Consider the following 19,311-nt stretch of genomic DNA (forward strand, 5'->3'; position numbering starts at 1 on the left):
TGAAGAAGAACAACAAGCAGAGGGTGTCGCACTTATGGAAGAGGAAGAAGAAGAGCCTTTTGTCACTTTAGTTAAAAAGCCAAACTTACCAAGGATTCTCCCTTTGGTGATTTCTTTGGTACCTTTGTACAAACTCCTCTTGTTCCGGCGCCTATTTCTTTTGAAAGAGGTAAAACACCAATGACTCCCACCAATATCATCTCCAATCCTGCTCTTCGAATGATGAGGCCTGGTCTGCTTATCTCTTCTTCTTCTACTATTTCAGCTTCTCCTGTTCCTGCTTCTAAGATGACCACTATCCCTCCCGTGCCTTCTACATCCTTGGCATTGGCCTTGCCTCCCTTGCCTTATAGGCCTCGAGCGAAACGAACACCTTGCCGGAGATCTTCTCCCATTGTCAGTCCTTCAACCGCTAGTGCTTCCACAATTGTAACAACCCCTCCTGCGCTACTACCTTCTGTTCCCTCTAGCTCCCACTCTGTTCCTCCTGCTTTTACTATCCCTTTTCCTCAGATTGCCTCCTCTTCTTCTCCATATCCGGCTTCTTCTCATTCCCCTCCTTTATTTAAAGTGGCTGTGGGCTTACCTTCTCAATTGGGACAGCCTTCTAGTCCTCCTGGCTATGGCACTCTGCAATTGCAAGGTTTATTGGCTGAATCTTGGTCGCAAGGTTATGAATAATTACGAGGCCTTAGTCTCCCACATCGAGCGGATCGCCATAGTCGTCAGGCAGTGGCTGTAAGTATTCCCAGTTATGTGTTTATTAGCTTTGTAACTTTATCCCTAATTGACATTATCCTTTCATTTAGTTTCTAGCCACAAGTCTGCATATCCATCAGTTACTCACAGCTAAAGATCATGAGAACACTAAATTGAAAGCTCAATTGGAAACATTGAGGGCCGCGTCTCTTTCTTCCGCTAGCGACCCGACTCAATTGCAGGAGAAGGTGGCCTTGCAGGATCAACAGTTGGGGATCCTAAAACAAGAGTTGGAAGAATGCCAGCAACTATTAAAAGACAAAGAGCTGGCTAGAAAAACCTTAGAATTACAGGTGGATCGACTGCATTCCGATCTTCGTTTGGAGATCATTCTAAAAGAGAAAGCTCTCTTAGATGCTTCTCAGAAAAGTCTTATCTTAGAGAAAGTAGAGAAGCTTCATAATGCCTGTCTTTCTGACCAAGTTCAGGACCTGGCTTCTCATGATTTCACTATTCTACAGGAACAAGAGCTGAGGAAAGCTCAAGATAACGAATTATCACTGCTCCAGAAGGAATTGGAACAGCTAAGATCAGAGAAAGATGCTTTAAAAGAATAAAACACAAAGCTGCAAGCTGATTTCCAGAATTATAAGGAGCAGGAAAAGGGTCGGTGGGAAGAATGGCGGCAAGTTTACTTACAGCCCCCGGCATTTGCTCGGGAATTTGTTCGCAAGATAGTGGGTGCGCTAAATCATTCCGTATCGGGAGTTCTACGACAGTTAAAAGAGGGTGGATATCTACCCAAAGAACCTCCCCTATCTTTCATAAATCGTCGCAGGCTTAATGAAGAACTACCTTCAGATTTGAAAGGCCCTTTTCCTAATGTCTAAGGAAATTATTCATAAAAAACTTGTAAAGTAAGAACTGACAGTGGAAAAAGTGCATTTGATACTAAGGAATTATTCATAAAAAACTTGTAAAGACTTTCATATATCTGAGCTCCCATATAGAATCCCTTCTCACTTCCTGCTTAATTAGGCTTCGAAGCCCGGAGATTCCCTGATTAATTATACCTTGCGTTAGTTCGAAATCTCTGATTTCATCCTTGAAATCTTGCCTGATGTATTTCATAGAATCTTCCCGATCGACTTTGGTTTATAGTCTCCGAGTCTTCCTATGAATGCCCGACCGGGTTACTTCATAGGATTTTCCCGATTGACTTTGGTTTATAGTCTCCGAGTCTTCCTATGAAAACTCGACCGGGTTACTTCATAGGATTTTCTCGATTGACTTTGCTTTGTCTCAGTTTATAGTCTCCGGTTTTTCCTATGGAGGCCTGCCGGGTTACTTCATAGAATCTTCCCGATCGACTTTGGTTTATAGTCTCCGAGTCTTCCTATGAAAACCCGACCGGGTTACTTCATAGGATTTTCTCGATCGACTTTGCTTTGTCTCAGTTTATAGTCTCCGGTTTTTCCTATGAAGGCCTGCCGGGTTACTTCATAGAATCTTCCCGATCGACTTTGGTTTATAGTCTCCGAGTCTTCCTATGAAAACCTGACCGGGTTACTTCGTAGAATTTTCTTGATCGACTTTGCTTTGTCTCAGTTTATAGTCTCTGGTTTTTCCTATGAAGGCCTGCCTGGTTACTTCATAGAATCTTCCCGATCGACTTTGGTTTATAGTCTCCGAGTCTTCCTATGAATGCCCGACCGGGTTACTTCATAGGATTTTCTCGATCGACTTTGCTTTATAGTCTCCATTTATAGTCTCCGTTTTTTCCTATGAAGGCCTGCCGGGTTACTTCATAGAATCTTCCCGATCGACTTTGGTTTATAGTCTCCGAGTCTTCCTATGAAAACCCGACCGGGTTACTTCATAGGATTTTCTCGATCGACTTTGATCTGTACGAAAGTATAATACTTGGGCTAACCTCGTGTTGGCCTGTAATTCCTTGAGGGGAGCTGAATAGGCCTTTATGATTCCCCCTTATTTTACTACTTGAAAAATAGAAAGGAGGCTTCTCCTGATATTTATCAATTTGTATGAACCATATTTATTTCCTGTGTCAATATTTATCTTGCTTGACTTTCATCAAAGAAACAAAGTACATAGACTGTAAGTATCTCAACTTGCCTGGGATTTCCAATAACTGTGAACATATTTAAAGTAATATGATCAAATCAGGCTCGATAGGGTTGCAAATGATTAGCGCTCCAAGGACGTTCCAACATTCTTCCTTCGGCATCTTGGAGATAGTATGAGCCTGACGCGAGCTTTTCTATCACTTTATAAGGCCCTCCCCATTGTGGTGCCAACTTGCTGACATCTCCCACAGGCTTAACTCGTTTCCATACCAAATCCCCTACTTGGAAGAATCTGGGGATGACCCTTTTGTTATAATTCTGTCTCATCCTTTGTCTATATGATATAAGACGAGTAGCAGCTTTATCCCTTATTTCCTCGATTAAGTCCAGCTCCATAAGTCGTCGGTCTCTATTATCTCCATCATACAATTGTCTTCTGTCAGACTCTACTCCTACCTCAATGGGGATTACTGCTTCTCCTCCATAGACTAGTTGGAAAGGAGTGATTCCTGTAGCTTCACGAGGCGTAGTACGATATGCCCAGAGAACACTGGGTAACTCGTCTACCCAGCTACCTCCAACATGATCTAGCTTAGTTTTTAGTCCTCTAATAATCTCCCTATTAGTTACTTCTGCTTGACCATTGCTCTGCGGGTAAGCTACAGAGGTGAAGGCCTGGGTAATCCCATAACTCTGACACCAGTCTAGGATTCTATCACCTTGAAACTGCCTTCCATTATCAGAGACCAATTTATGAGGAATGCCAAACCTACAGATTATATTTTTCCATAAGAATTTAATGACCGCGTCTTCTGTAATTCTAGCAAGTGGTTCTGCTTCCACCCATTTAGAGAAATAATCCACAGTCACCAGCAAGAACCTCCTCTATGCAGCGGCCATAGGAAATGGACCTACTATGTCCATACCCCATTGATCGAAGGGACACGAGACTATAGAGGTTCTTAATAACTGGGTAGGGTGATGTAATATATTCTGATGCTTTTGACAAGAAATACAAGTTCTTACCAATTTAGCGGCATCTTCATGTAGAGTAGGCCAGAAATATCCCGCTAGGAGGATTTTGTGAGCCAAAGATCTTCCTCCTATATGACTACCACAAGAGCCCTGATGCACTTCCTGTAAAATAAATTGTGTGTCTTCTGTGCCTACACACTTGAGCAAAGGTCTGGAAAAAGCCCTTTTATATAATTGCTCCCCCACCATAGTATATTGAGCAGCTCGTTTCTTAAATACCCTGGCTTGTTCTGTATCTCTCGGAAGATGACCTTGCTGTAAATATAATATAATTTGAGCTCGCCAATCACCTCAAATTTCTATATCAGTCTGTCTTTCAATACATGAAATTAACAGGGTCTGTTCCACTGGTCGATCAAGACTCCATGGTACTACAGCAGAGGCTAGCTTAGCTAATTCATCTGCCACTTGATTTTCTGATCGAGGAATTTTTTTGTACGCTCACATCTTGAAATTGAGACTTCAACTTATCGAATGCCTCTGCATATAACTTAAGCATGTCATTATTGATTTCAAAATTACCTGATAATTGTTGAGCTGCTAGCTGAGAATCAGAATATATAAGGACTCGAACTGCTCCTACATGCCGAGCAGCTTGTAAGCCAGCTATGAGAGCTTCATATTCAGCCTCATTGTTGGTGGCTCTGTAATTTAATCTAATGGAGAGTTGAAGTCTGTCTTCTTTTGGGGATATAAGAAGAATACCAATCCCACTGCCTTGTTTAGTTGCAGAGCCATCCACATAAATTTTCCAGGTATCTTCTTCTTCTATCTCCTTTCCTTTCCGATGCTCAGTAGTTGAAATCGCCGGATGATGAGCCGTCGGCAAAGTGGCCCCAGTATGAGCTTGCAATTGTTGCTGTTGTTGTTATAGGGCTTTCTGAACATGGGAATTAATGAGGAGATCCAAATCTTCGCGACTGATAGTAAGTAGGTTTGACTTCCCAGCCTCTTCCATCACGTAGTCTCAGATTCAGGCGAAGTTTCCCACAGACGGGCAAAATTTGATCCTGTCTGAGAAGCTGACCGTGAAGGAGATCCGGTAGAAGGAGAACCACTGTAATGACGAAGAATAATGACGGTGAAACCTCGACCCGAGAAACCCAAAGCGGATCGGAAGAAAACCCGAGTCACCGAAGGAAATCTGATAAGTAGAAAGAAATCCCCGTCCAAATAGGAGAAAACCGAGCCTTCAAGCTCCCGAGGCTCCCTGCGCACAAGAGACCAATCAACACTATCGTCAGTGACCTAAGACCGGGGTGGGAATCCCTGGCTAGGCCCTCCGACGCTCAAGTTAGGGATCTCTCTTGATGCCGAGGAAAGAAGAAGAAAGAAGATGAACAGTAGCCCCAGAATTAGAGATGTGAACTTACCTAGCCAACGGAGAGGATTCCCCCTTTTATACCACTTCATATAACCTCCGTAGTCATGAAGTGGACCCCGGTTTGTTAGAGTTTGTTATGACATCAGCTGCGTACTTGAGGAAGATGATTTTTAAGGAATCTTTTCTGTACCCCAGATGTACCTTCTTTGTCGTTTAGCGCCTGCAAGACAATCTGAAAGCATATTTCCCGCCAAAAAATATATACTCTCCATCATAAATTATTCTATTCGATATATTCATGTATGATTCTTCTTCATGTGACTTCTATTTGCAATAATATTTTATTCAACATGTTTCTAAGGCATTCGTTAATCCTTTTGGTCGATATTAGTCTACTTTTGCTCTGGAATATGTATCAGTCGTTATTAACTTACCCTGATACGGCAAGCATGTATTGACCGATATGGGCCCACCTTCGTTCGACAGACATGTATTGACCGATATGGGCCTACCTTCGTTCGACAGACATGTATCGACCGATTTTGGGCTATCTTTGCTTTGGCATGCGTATCGGTCGTTATTAACTTACCTTTATACAGACAGCATGTATCGACCGATATTGGCCTACCTTCGTTCGGCAGACCTGTATCGACCGATATTGGCCTACCTTCGTTCGGCAGACATGTGACGACCGATATTGGCCTACCTTCGTTCGATAGGCATATATTGACCGGTATTGGCCTACCTTCGTTCGACAGGCGTGTATCGACCGATTTTGGCCTACCTTCGTTCGACAGACATGTATCGACCGATATTGGCCTACCTTCGTTCGGCAAGCATGTAGCGACCGATATTGACCTACGTTCATTCGGCAGGCATGTATCGACCAATATTGACCTACCTTCATTCGACAGACATGTATTGGCCGATATTAGGTTATCTCTGCTCTGGAGTGTGCATCGGTCGTTATTGGCTTTCCTCCTTTGACTCTTTTTTCTTTTTCTTTCCTCATCTGAAGACCCACAAAACCTAACCCATATCAAACTAGAAGATGGACTTGGATGGATATAATTTTCTATATACAAGAGGCTATGATAGGGACCGAGAGGAGGAATTGGTTTTGGTCTCCCGATGAAATTAAGCTTCCCGTGTTAGCCCCGAACACACAACTTAATTTCATCAATAATAATTCATTCCACTAAAGAACTATTATTGAACTACCGCACCAATCCCAAATTACATTTTGGGCTTCTTATTATTATGAGTGTGTTAGTCTCCCTGTGTTTAAGATAATGAATGTCCACTAAATGAGTTACTGACAACTCACTTAATTAATATCTTAGTCCAAGAGTAGTACCACTCAACTTTATCGTCATGTCGGACTAAGTCCACCTACAGGGTTTAACATGACAATCCTTATGAGCTCCTCTTGGGGACATTCTCAACCTAGATTACTAGGACACAGTTTCCTTCTATAATCAACAACACACACTATAAGTGATATCATTTCCTAACTTATCGGGCTTATTGATTTATCGAACTAAATCTCACCCATTGATAAATTAAAGAAACAAATATCAAATATATGTGCTTGTTATTATATTAGGATTAAGAGCACACACTTCCATAATAACTGAGGTCTTTGTTCCTTTATAAAGTCAGTATAAAAGAAACGACCTCTAATGGTCCTACTCAATACACTATAAGTGTACTAGTTAATTATATAGTTAAGATAGACTAATACCTAATTACACTACGACCTTCCAATGGTTTGTTCCTTTCCATCTTGGTCGTGAGCTACTGTTTATAATTTATAAGGTATTGATAACATGATTCTCTGTGTGTGACACCACACACCATGTTATCTACAATATAAATTAATTGAACAACTACATTTATCATAAATGTAGACATTTGACCAATGTGATTTTTATTTCTAGATAAATGTTTATACCAAAAGCTAGACTTTTAGTATACATCCTAACAATCTCCCACTTATACTAAAAGACTAAGTTGCTATATCTGCTGCCATACATCTGATTCCCAACCCTTCAACATGCCCATCAAAAGCTCTTGCCTTAAGGGTCTTAGTGAAAAGATCTATAGGTCATCATCTGATGTAATCTAGGCAGCAACAACTTCTCCTCGTTTATACGATTTCTCGTATTGGGTGGTACTTGTGCTCTATTGTGTTTACTTGCCTTATAGACTCATGGTTTCTTCGAGTTTGCTACTGCACCACTATTATTACAATAAATTGTAATAATCTTTGGATAAACCAGAAATCATATCTAAGTCTATCTTGAGGTTATTGAGTCATTCAGCTTTTATGGCTACCTCAGAGGCTTGCCATATACTCAGCTTCTATGGTGGAGTCTAGAAAAACACCTATGCTTATCACTTTTCCATAGTTATGACTTTACCTCCTAAAGTAAACACAAAACCCCGAGGTTGACTTACTATTGTCCCTATCCGATTGGAAGTCAAATTTCGTGCAACCCACAGGGACTAAATCAACTGCCTTGTAAGCTTGCATATAATTTCTAGTGCCTCTAAGGTACTTCAATATATGCTTTACCGCAGATCAATGTCCTTGTCCAGAGTTGCTTTGATATCTAATAACTATGCTCACGATAAAATAGATATCCAGTCTCGTACACAGCATTGCATACATTAGGCTTCCCACAGCCGAAGCATAAGGAACTGTCTTCATGTCCTTTATCTCCTTTGATGTCTACGGAGACATTTCTTTAGATAAAGTTACTCTATACTAAAAAGGTAAGAAACCTTTCTTGGAGTTTTGCATGCTTAAAATGAGCAAGGATTTTTTTTTTGATATATGAAGCTTGGGATAATTAAAATATTCTTTTCTTGCGATTCCTTATTACTTTGATCCCAAGAATATATTCATTCTCCCAAGTCCTTCATATCGAATTATTTGGACAACCATACCCTTACTTCTGACAACATTTTGATATTGTTTCCAACTACCAAAAATGTTATATACGTATAGTACAAGAAATATCACCACGTTTCCATCACACCTTTTGTATACACAAGACTTATCCGGTTATTAAATAAATCCATAAGTCAGGATTCCTTTGATAAACCGGATGTTCCAAGACCTTGAAGCTTTGCCTCAGTCCATAGACTGATTGAGCTTGCACACAAAATGCTCTTTGCCCTTTGCAATGAACCCTTCTGGTTGTTTTGTATGGATGCTTTCTTCAAGACTTCCATTAAGGAATGCTGTCTTGACATCCACTTGCTAAATAGATAAAAGAATCCGGATAGACTTAAGCATGACTACTAGTGAAAAAGTTTTCTTTTTCATCTAGCCTTGCTTTGAAAGTTTCCACCTTCCTGTCTATCCATCTTTTCCTATTGTAGACATATTTTCACCCAATGGCTTTTACACCATCTGGTGGTTCTACAAGCTTCCAGATTTGATTAGAATACTTATATTCTAATTCTGTATTCATTGCTCTTTGCCAAGATGCTGCATCTTTATTTTGGAGTGCTTCATCATATTTCCGGGATCAGACTCATGTTCATTTGGGATCAAGTCCAAAAACTTTCCCAAAACATGAATCCTTTTGGTTGTTTGACAACCCTCCCACTACGATGATGTATTGTCTATAATTGTGTATCAATTGTGATACGTGTTGTAGTTTTTTTGTGATATTTCATCTTGTACAGTTGGTACTAGATTAGACATGTCCTTTATAATTTCTTTAAGAACAAATTTACTTATGGGCTTGTGGTTTATTACATAGTTCTTTTCTAAAAATCGATCATTGATGCTAACAATGACCTTCTGATTTTTAAGACTATAAACCTACTTTCATTTCTCTAGGATAACTTACAAACAAGTGAATTCCTGTCCAACTTATGCCTATTTAGCAATTCTATATGAGTAGAGAGTTCTGACTTTGGAAGGTACTATGTTCACTTTTGTTTCCAGAGTATATCCTTAAAATGAATTTGGTAATTTTCCAAATAACTCATCATCAATCTACTTATTTCCATAAGAGTCCTATACCTTCCTTTTTCTACACCATTCTGTAGGGGTGTACCAGGTGCAGTTAGTTTGGATTGAATCCCTACTTTTGATAAGTGACTCCTAAATTCTCCCAAGAGGTACTTGCCACTACGATCTCATCGTAGTGTCTTGATACTTTTACTTTGACGTTTCTCCGCATCAGCCTTGTATTCTTTGAACTAATCAAAGTACTTAGTCTTGCGGCACATTAAGTAAATGTATTTGTATCTTGAATAGTTATCTATAAAATAGATGAAATATTTGATACTACCTCTTGCCTGGATAGTCATAGGATCACACAAATCAGAAGGAACCAATTCCAACATATCTTTGGCTGCATACCCCTTAGACTTAAAAGCTTCTTGGTTATTTTTCCTTCCAAGTAAGACTCGCAGGTTGGAAAGATTTCCACTACTAATGAACCCAAAAGTTCATCAGCTACCAATGAATCCTACTTAAGTTAATATAACCTAGCTTTAGATGCCAAAGATATAATTGGTTCATTTCCGAAGGTTGCTTTCTCTTAAAGTTAGAAAATATGCTACTAATTTCCATTTGTTGCATCATGGGAGTTATTGGATTATAAATTGTCAACCAACATACCAGAATAGATAACTTTCCTATTTTTCTTGATAACAACTTTGTTATCAAAATAGACACAATATCTATTCTATAATAGTTTTAGAAACTGAAATCAGGTTCTTTCTAAACTTAGTATGTAAAGATAATTTCTAATAATCCATATTTTATTCCTATTAGAGAATAAACCTCTCCCACTGCAACAGCTGCTACTTTTGCAGTAATGCCCATGTGGACGGTGTTTTTATTTTCATTTAGTTGTCGGGTTTCCTGGAACCCTGCAATGAATTGCAGACATGATTAATGACATCTATATCTGCACTCCAGGTTTTGGTAGATAACACCACTAGACATGTTTCAACTAATGAATTAAATACACCTAAATTGTTCTTAGTTCTAAGAAGACAGTCTACCTTAATGTCCAAGTCCTATTTCCAATCATTACAATTGAGACTACTAAGTCTTTTCTATAGTATAACAACTAGGGGATTGACAAATATTTTAAATCCTAAGAATCACAAAAATATTTGGTCAAGATCAATTCTTTTAAAATCCCTATGAATTTTGTATGCCACGATAGTGTGGACGTATACAAAATCAAAAAAGAGATTTTATCCATTAATTTTATTATCTCATCAACTTTACTTTATGACGAATAAAATTAATAGTTGATCTGTCTTTGAACAAATATTTGGTCAAAACTTTTGAATTTAAAATAACATTGATTCCTCAAATAATATTATTTAAATTCACCAACACCTCAAACACCGTGAATTTTGCATGCCACGATAGTGTGGACGTATACAAAATTAAACATTTGTAAGAGGAGGGGTTTACCCATTAATTATCTTGTCAATAAATCTTTATGACAAATAAAATTACCTCAAACACCGTGAATTTTGTATGCCACGATAGTGTGGACGTATACAAAATCAAACATTTGTAAGAGGGATTTTTAATTTTAATATCTTGTCAACCTATTTATTTGACAAATTAATAGTTGGTTTTCTTCGGTCACACAAATAATAGCAGTGACTCCGATGGGGAGGATACTATTAGACGTGCCTAAGTGTATACCATTACTTGACACTAAGTCCATTAATAAGATTATGCCCCTTCCGATGGGGAAGATCACATGCTCTTAATTAACTTCCTATAGTCATTCAAAATGGAAGTTTAAGCTAGTGATATGCAAATAAGCTCATCCGATATGGAGGAAGGCACTCAGAGCCAACACACAAGCTTATTGCATCACTTATAAACCAGTAATGGAGACCGTGGAATTTATTTAAAAATAAATCCCTCTCCCACTTAGTTATTTAAAGTGAGGAATTTTGACTATGCTAGCCTACCTAGCATGCATACTAACAAGCACACACAACACAACATAAAAAGCAATAAATAGAAAAACTAATTTTCAACTATTATGACTTTTATCTATTGCTGTCCTCCGTGTGTCGCCAACCCTAGCTACTGCCATCTTTGGCCACCGCCACCGGGTCTAGTTGTCGCATCCATCTTGCTCCTTGTTCCGCTGCGCCTCTGGTCCTCAAAAGGTTCCATGCTTCGCAAGATTCGATCCGCGACATAAATAGAATTTTACATTTTTCGATCCTATATTCCTCGAAGGAATGTACATGTATCTAGATCAAAAATAAAATCCTAATAAAACTAAATACAGCTTCTGCTGTATTTTATAATACAATCATGCACACACAATAAAATGCCCTTGACATGTCCAAGGGTCCAATCACACACATAATATCTATAAGCCATAATAGTTGGATCCTGCATCCACAAAGTTAGCACATCCTACTATTATCCTGCCTAAATTATATATGACATGTGCACAATTAAACTAATACCAAATACACAGAGGTAAAACCCTAGCTCTGATACCAATTGTTGGTTGCTACTCGGAAAACCTAATGGTTCCACTGTACAAAAATTTTGTACAAAGGTCTGAACATTTTCCTAGCTACCATATGTTCTTTTAAATTAAACTTGGATCGCCTGCGGAACTTAACACGTTTGATCCAAAGTTTAATCTATTTGTTCTTTTAGGTTTAGACTCGGATCTCCTGCGGAACTTAACACGTTCTATCCAAATCACCTAAGTTATTAATTTCATTAAATATTAGTTTCCAAAATTGGCTTCCAGTACTGACGTGGCGAGGCACATGACCTTCTTGGATATGGGAGCAACCACCACGGACTAGACAAAGTCTTTTAAGGAAAACTAATATTTAATTTCCTTAAATAACTTTAGGTCAACTGAAAAGAATAATCAAATCACAAGGAAAAGAAAAACAAAAAAAAACACACCATCGAAAACAAATTCGAAATACTAGAATCGCATACCTCTTGTATTTGGTATTTTTACAAAGAAATAAAACTAGCATGATGCGGAAAAACATTACTAGTTATACTTTTGTTTTGAAGACAAAGACCTCTTGATCTTCTACCGTATTCCTCTTCTAACCTCGGACGTTGTGTGGGCAATGAACTTCCGAGATGAGAACCACCTTTCCACCTTCCTTCTTTCTTCTAGATTTTGGCCACAATAAATTTCTTCAAGGATGAAGAATTTCGGCCACCACCAATGCTCCAAGGGATGCTAGAGACGAGGCTTGCTTTCTCTTCTTCTTCTCCTTCCTTGATCCGACCATAAACAAGAGCTCCACCAAGAAGATAGGTTTCGGCCAACAAGAGGAGAGGAGAGAAATAGGGCCGGCCACCAAAACCAAGGAAGAGAGGGAGGAAAAGAATAGAGGTTGTTCTTCATGAAGACACCTCTACCCCCTCTTTTATAATCCTTGGTCTTGGCAAATAAGGAAATTTAAATAAAAACTTCCTTAATTCTTTTGCCATGAAAAGGAAATTTTATTTAATTAAAAAATAATTAAAAACTTCCTAATTACATGGCCGACCACTTTTATTCTCCATCAAGGAAGTTTTTTTTATTTACAAGAATAAAAACTTCCTAATTTATTTCTAGAAATTTATAAAAAAATTTTCCAATAATTTTTCCTTCATGGTGATTTGTAAATTTAAAATCCTTTCCTTTTAATTCCACGTGATCGGCCTTAGCATTAATCAACGTTGGCAACTTCTCACATTGATTTAATTTACAATCAAAAAACGTGAGTTGCTTAAACAAGCTTCTCACGTGAATTTGCAAACAAAAACGTGAGTTGCTTAAACAAGCTTCTCACGTTGATTTAATTTGCAAGCAAAAACCGTGAGTTGCTTAACGTTGATATCTCAAAGCTTCTCAAGCTTCTCACGTTGGCATTTCAAAATTTCTCACGTTGACACATCACAGCTTCTCATGTTGACACATCAACGTTGGCAAGCAAAATGTTCACAAGCTTCCCATAAGTTGCTGTTCTGTTCATGTTAATTTCAGCAGTGTGAAGCAACACCAACAACATGAATTAGAAGATGGACTTGAATGGATATAATTTTCTATATACAAGAAGTTACGATAGGGACTAAGAGGAGGAATTGGTTTTGATCTCCCGATGAAATTAAGCTTCCCGTATTCACCCCGAACACACAACTTAATTTCATCAATAATAATTTATTCCACTAAAGAACTATTATTGAACTACCGCATCAATCCCAAATTACATTTTGGGCTCCTTCTTATTATGAGTGTGTTAGTCTCCCTGTGTTTAAGATAATGAATGCCCACTAATTAAGTGAGTTACTGACAACTCACTTAATTAATATCTTAATCCAAGAGTAGTACCACTCAACTTTATCGTCATGTCGAACTAAGTCCACCTGCAGGGTTTAACATGACAATCCTTATGAGCTCCTCTTGGGGACATTCTCAACCTAAATTACTAGGACACAGTTTCCTTCTATAATCAACAACACACACTATAAGTGATATCATTTCCTAACTTATCAGACTTATTGATTTATCGAACTAAATCTCACCCATTGATAAATTAAAGAAACAAATATCAAATATATGTGCTTGTTATTATATTAGGATTAAGAGCACACACTTCCATAATAACTGAGGTCTTTGTTCCTTTATAAAGTCAGTATAAAAGAAACGACCTCTAATGGTCCTACTTAATACACTCTAAGTGTACTAGTGTAATTATATAGTTAAGATAGACTAATACCTAATTACACTATGACCTTCCAATGGTTTGTTCCTTTCCATCTTGGTCGTGAGCTACTGTTTATAATTTATAAGGTATTGATAACATGATCCTCTGTGTGTGACACCACACACCATGTTATCTACAACATAAATTAATTGAACAACTACATTTATCATAAATGTAGACATTTGACCAATGTGATTCTTATTTCTAGATAAATGTTTATACCAAAAGCTAGACTTTTAGTATACATCCTAACAATCCACAAGCTGCTGCACGAGAGCGTCATGTATATCTTCGGGTTGAGTCTGATTTGCACAGACGACGTCAAATTTGATCATGTCCAAGAGTCGAGCCAATGGATGCTGGGGACGTGGCGCTCCTGATGACTGGTGGTGGACTCCTTGTCGATGAAGCCTGCAACCACAGTAACGTCAGTGCCAAGATGGGGGGGGGGGTTCCTCGGTGATAACCCTCCGATACTCAAGTCAAACACCGACGATGTAAAAGAAACGAGTAAGCAAAATGGAAGAGTAACTATGGCTACAGTAGAAATTATGCATACCTTCGTCGAAGCTTGGAGATCTTTATATAGGACTCCCTTGGAGCGTATGCACGCTCCCCGATGCGTGGACGTTCCTCAAAGCATACCTTGAAGAGACGTGCCAGAAAAGTGCCTCTGACACCATATCTTAACGAGCATATCTCTGACAAGATAATGGAAGCTTCCATCGTACAATCTTTTGCCTGACCATGCCGCCAACCATGCCGTCTGTCGACATCACAGGTTCCCATAAGGATATCCTCTGATCCTCCTTTTATCTGTTACATGCAGAGCGGAAGAGCCGCTTGGTCAGCTATCGGTCGTCCGGTCGATCTTGTCCTCGGGCCAAGCGGAATGGCCGCTCGGCTAGCATCCGTTGTCCAGGCTTCATTGCTATGTAGAACGGAGTTGTGTCTGACTGTAGTCTGCTCAGTCGTCATTGTTTTATCGGTGTGAGTCCGAACGGGCTTGTCGCTCGGCACATACCCTGTCTGTCTGAGCGCCGAAAGCTCGGTACCTGACCAAGCTGTGCTAACATCTACTTCATGTAGGCTCGACGGTTTTTCATCCCAGTCGGAAAAAGGGGTTGCTCGATCGGACGATAATACCGGGGCATTGACCAACTTGACTTTCACCTCCACCCTATCATTGACCACCCAGCTGACCGGGGCCCCTCCTTATCACCGAATCAGATCTTATATACTCAACGAGAACCAATAGTGTGTGTTCCTAGTGACAATGGTACTAAATCCCATATATAAGTCTGATGTAAAGCAATTAGTTCCTCAACCATAACACTCTGCCAAAGTGAATTACAAACAAATTCTCTATAGGATACAAGCTCAGAAAAATAATGAACAGATGCAACAAATAAAGTAAAAGAACAACAATAACAAGAGTAAGCAAAATATGGTAGTTTAGTAGACTTACGAACATGAGTGGATTGACGATGGTGGAAAGAAGGATCATCCGTAACTTTAGAAGATGATTGGGTAGTGGCAAAAAGAGGAGCATGCAGAGCGGATATCTCAGGAACCAAAGTATCAAATTCAGTTGAGCTACAAGCACAAGCTGTGGGTGAAGCTTCCTCAATGTCGGTATTGAAATGATCAATGTAAAGTAGATATGATTTTGTCATATTATGTGAACTAGCTGGAATAGAAAAGAATGGAATATGCTCAAGAAACACAACATGATGAGAGACATACAATTTTTTACTAATGAGATCAAAGCAACGATATCCTTTTTGACTAATACTATAACCCAAAAAGACATAAAGAGCAAACCGAGAGGCTAACTTATTATGCTCTACATATGGACGAAGGACAGAGCAAGTATAACAAAAAATACACAAAGAGGAATAGACAGGAGCATGCCCATATAATTTTTCAAAAGGTGACAAGCTTGAATTATATGAGGTTAGAATTCTATTAATCACATGAGTAGAAGTAAACATTGCTTTCCCCCCAAAAGGCACTAGGAACATTGACAGATAATAAAAATGAACAGATTGTTTTAACAAGATATCTATGTTTTCATTCAGCCACACCATTCTATTTAGGAGTATCTATACACGAGGTTTGATGAATAGTACCATAAGAAACAAGTAAATGTGAAAAATAATTCGAAGTGTATTCACCCCCTCCTCCTCAAATCACAACGAAAATACTTTATGACACTAGAACATTGAGTTTTCATAAAAGATCTAAAGTTGTTAAAAAAGGTAAGATAATCAGATCTGTGTTTTATAAGGTAGACTCAAGAGTAACGAGTGCAATTATCAATAAACGAAACATAATAGTTTAGCCTCTCTTTTGTAAGAATAGGAGAGGGTCCCCTATATCAAAATGAATAAAATCAAATGGAGCAGAAGAAAAAGAAAGACTTTAGAAAATAGTAAGGTAGAAAATTTGGCCAGTTTACAATTGTTGGTGCAGTTTGCATTAATGATATAACTCAGATTTTGATGAATGACAAGTAAGTTAAGTTAGATTTTATTGTGATCTAATCACTTGATTAAGTGTGCAGGAGAAGTCCAGATAGGTCGACGGGTTGACCAGATATCTGACAAGAAATCTAGTTAGGTCAACGGGCCGACCGGATAGCTGGTGTGAAGTTCATATAAGTTGATGGGCTGACCGGATGTTTGACAAATTGGTAAGTTAAGGTAAGTCACTCGAGGAGAGTGACCTTGTGAGGACACATCCCAGTTGAGGGGCAGTAAGCGTCGGTGTAGTTTAGGTTTATTTATGATCCCTAAACTGAGACGTTGACTAGTTCCTGGTCCTGGGAGGATAGGAACTAATTACTACTCTTTATTATTAATTATTATTATTATTATTATTATTATCCTAATATTTATTTTGCAGGTTATTTGCACTAACGTTATTTTTCAGGACAAAAGGAGCATATTTACCTTCGAATGAACAGTGGTTGAAGACACCTTCGTATTATTCATAAAAGGCGCATTCCATGGCTATGGAAGGCGCCTTCTGCAGGGTGAAATTTTGACCTCACCACAGATAAGTGTCGGGTTGTTCGGGATCAAGTTTAACCCATTGGAGGGGCCTTCAGCGGCTATGGAAGGCGCATTCCATGCCTTATATAAGGCAGTCTCGAGAAGACATTCAAACAACACTGATATACGAGCTACTGCACATTTGTTTAAGCTTTCGATTGCTCCTGGTTCCTGCTACAACTCTACGGTAAAGCTGCTGCGCCCGACAACTACTTTGAAGAGTTCCGATCATGCCCGGCAGACCGACATCAATACAAGTGCTCTTCTTTCAATCCTTAAGTGTTGGTAATGTTGTTTTTTTGCTTAATTACTACAAAAGGACAAGTGCAGTGTGTTGCACTTGACCTAATCTTTCATGTACTTGATTCTCTCTTCCGGAGGTACCGGAAGAGATTTTTAATGGATTACCCATCGATAGGTCCGCGAGACCTTGGTTTTGTAATAGGAGTCGTCGAAGGCTCCGAACCAAGTAAAATCTGCTTGTGTTTTCTGGTGTTTTGTTTGTTTTCTTATTTACTTTCTGTTGTATACACTTTGATTTTAAAATGAGAAAACAAGTTTTTAAAATCACGTGATTCACTCCCTCCTCACGTGTGCGTATCGATCCAACAATAACCACCATAATCAGAAATATCAAAACTCTTTAAAGGTCCTAATACTCTTGTAGAAGTTAAAAAACTACAAACGAGATGCTGAAACATGATTTAAATTAAAGTACCACAAATAAAAATCAGAAGATGAACGACTCAGATTAAAAGATGAAAAATCCACACTCGAAGCTACAACTTCTGATACTTTGAGTTGATCTAAAACATAGAGTTCTCCTTGTCTATGGTCTGTCTCAATCAACCTATGAGATTACAGATCCTAAATATAATAATTGGATGAAGAAAAAGAGATTAGGTATCTAGACATAATTGACTAACAGAAATAAAATTTAAAATAAAATTCAGAATATAATAAACATTAGTAAGAGATAAACAAGATGTAACGATTGAACCAACACCTACTAATGATATAAAAGTATTATCAGCAGTCATAATAGATATAGATGAACTGGGAGAAAAAGAAACAAAAGATGATAAATTAGATAACATATGATGGGAGACATCAGAGTCCAAAATCCACAAGGCTGAAGATATACTTGAAATATTAGACAATGACAAACCTATATAAAAGAAAGCTGACATGATAGAGGGTTGTGAAGCAAGGAACCGTTGAAACCGCTCTAACACATATATACAGATCATATTTCTATGAAGCATCTGTATGACCAGACATGATGACAAAATAAATAATGCTCAGAATAATCAAACTGTAAGGATATACATTTGTACGATTCATAAAAATTAGTGTTAGGATGACCCGTAGTCACATGAAAAATCTAAGGTAGAAAAGGATGTCGGCTTAGAAATCAGCAGCATAGGGTGTCGGTGCTGAAATAAGTAGAAAAGGACATCGGTATTGAAATCGACATCGAAATCGGCAGAAAAGAGCGTCAGCGCCAAAATTGGTAGTACAGGGTGTCGACATAGAAATCGGCAGCATACAACGTCAGTGCCAAAATCAACAGAAAAGGACATCAGTATTGAAATCGACAACACAAGACATTAGTATCAAAATTGGTAGAAAAGAGTGTCAGCGCCGAAATTGGTAGTACAAGGTGTCGACGTCAAAATCAGTAGAAAAAAAAATCACCGGAGCCGAAATCGACAGCACTGGGCGTCAGCATCGAAATTAGTAGAAAAGATGTCAGCATCGAAATCGACAGCAGCAGTAGGAGATGACAGCGACAACAGAAAATAATAATAGGAGGTTGCAGAAAAAATTAGATCAGAAAAAGAGAACTACTCTAATACTATATAGAAATGAAGAAAAGAAAAAAATTAATCATAATATTGAATCCAAAATTAATAGTTAGAAATATATAATATAAATTTTTATACAATTAAATTAAGAACCTAAATCTTAAATAAAGTAATCCGATGCACGAAGCTATTTCCAAGATTTAAACCTATGATCTTTTAATCATATGATAATATTTTTACCATTACGCCAACATCAAGGTGTAACACCAACTAATCACACACCCTTTTGAATAAATAAACATATCTCTTTTAGATCGTTTAGTTATTCTCGAATAGTCAATTACTTTTTAATTACTCCGTGGTTAAATTACTTTTTCAAATTAAAAAAATATAGTCTCGTAATATTAAACCTATGGATGTGAAAATAAATAAATATAGATACATAAATATTAAACATATAATAAGATAAATCTTAAATCATTAATTTCTAAAAATTAACTTTTGATCATTAAACTAAAAATATAATGTGCCATCGTCGACACCACGCCTCT

The 19,311-nt window shown here is 38.2% G+C and overlaps 1 pseudogene; it reads right to left on the reverse strand.

Annotated features, from left to right (window-relative positions):
* Positions 1–812: 812 nt before the first annotated feature.
* The window catches only part of LOC122036279, a 148,743-nt pseudogene continuing 130,244 nt past the window's right edge, over positions 813–19,311 (reverse strand).

The sequence above is a fragment of the Zingiber officinale genome, chromosome 1B (assembly GCF_018446385.1).
Source record: "Zingiber officinale cultivar Zhangliang chromosome 1B, Zo_v1.1, whole genome shotgun sequence".
In the NCBI taxonomy this organism is placed as follows: domain Eukaryota; kingdom Viridiplantae; phylum Streptophyta; class Magnoliopsida; order Zingiberales; family Zingiberaceae; genus Zingiber; species Zingiber officinale.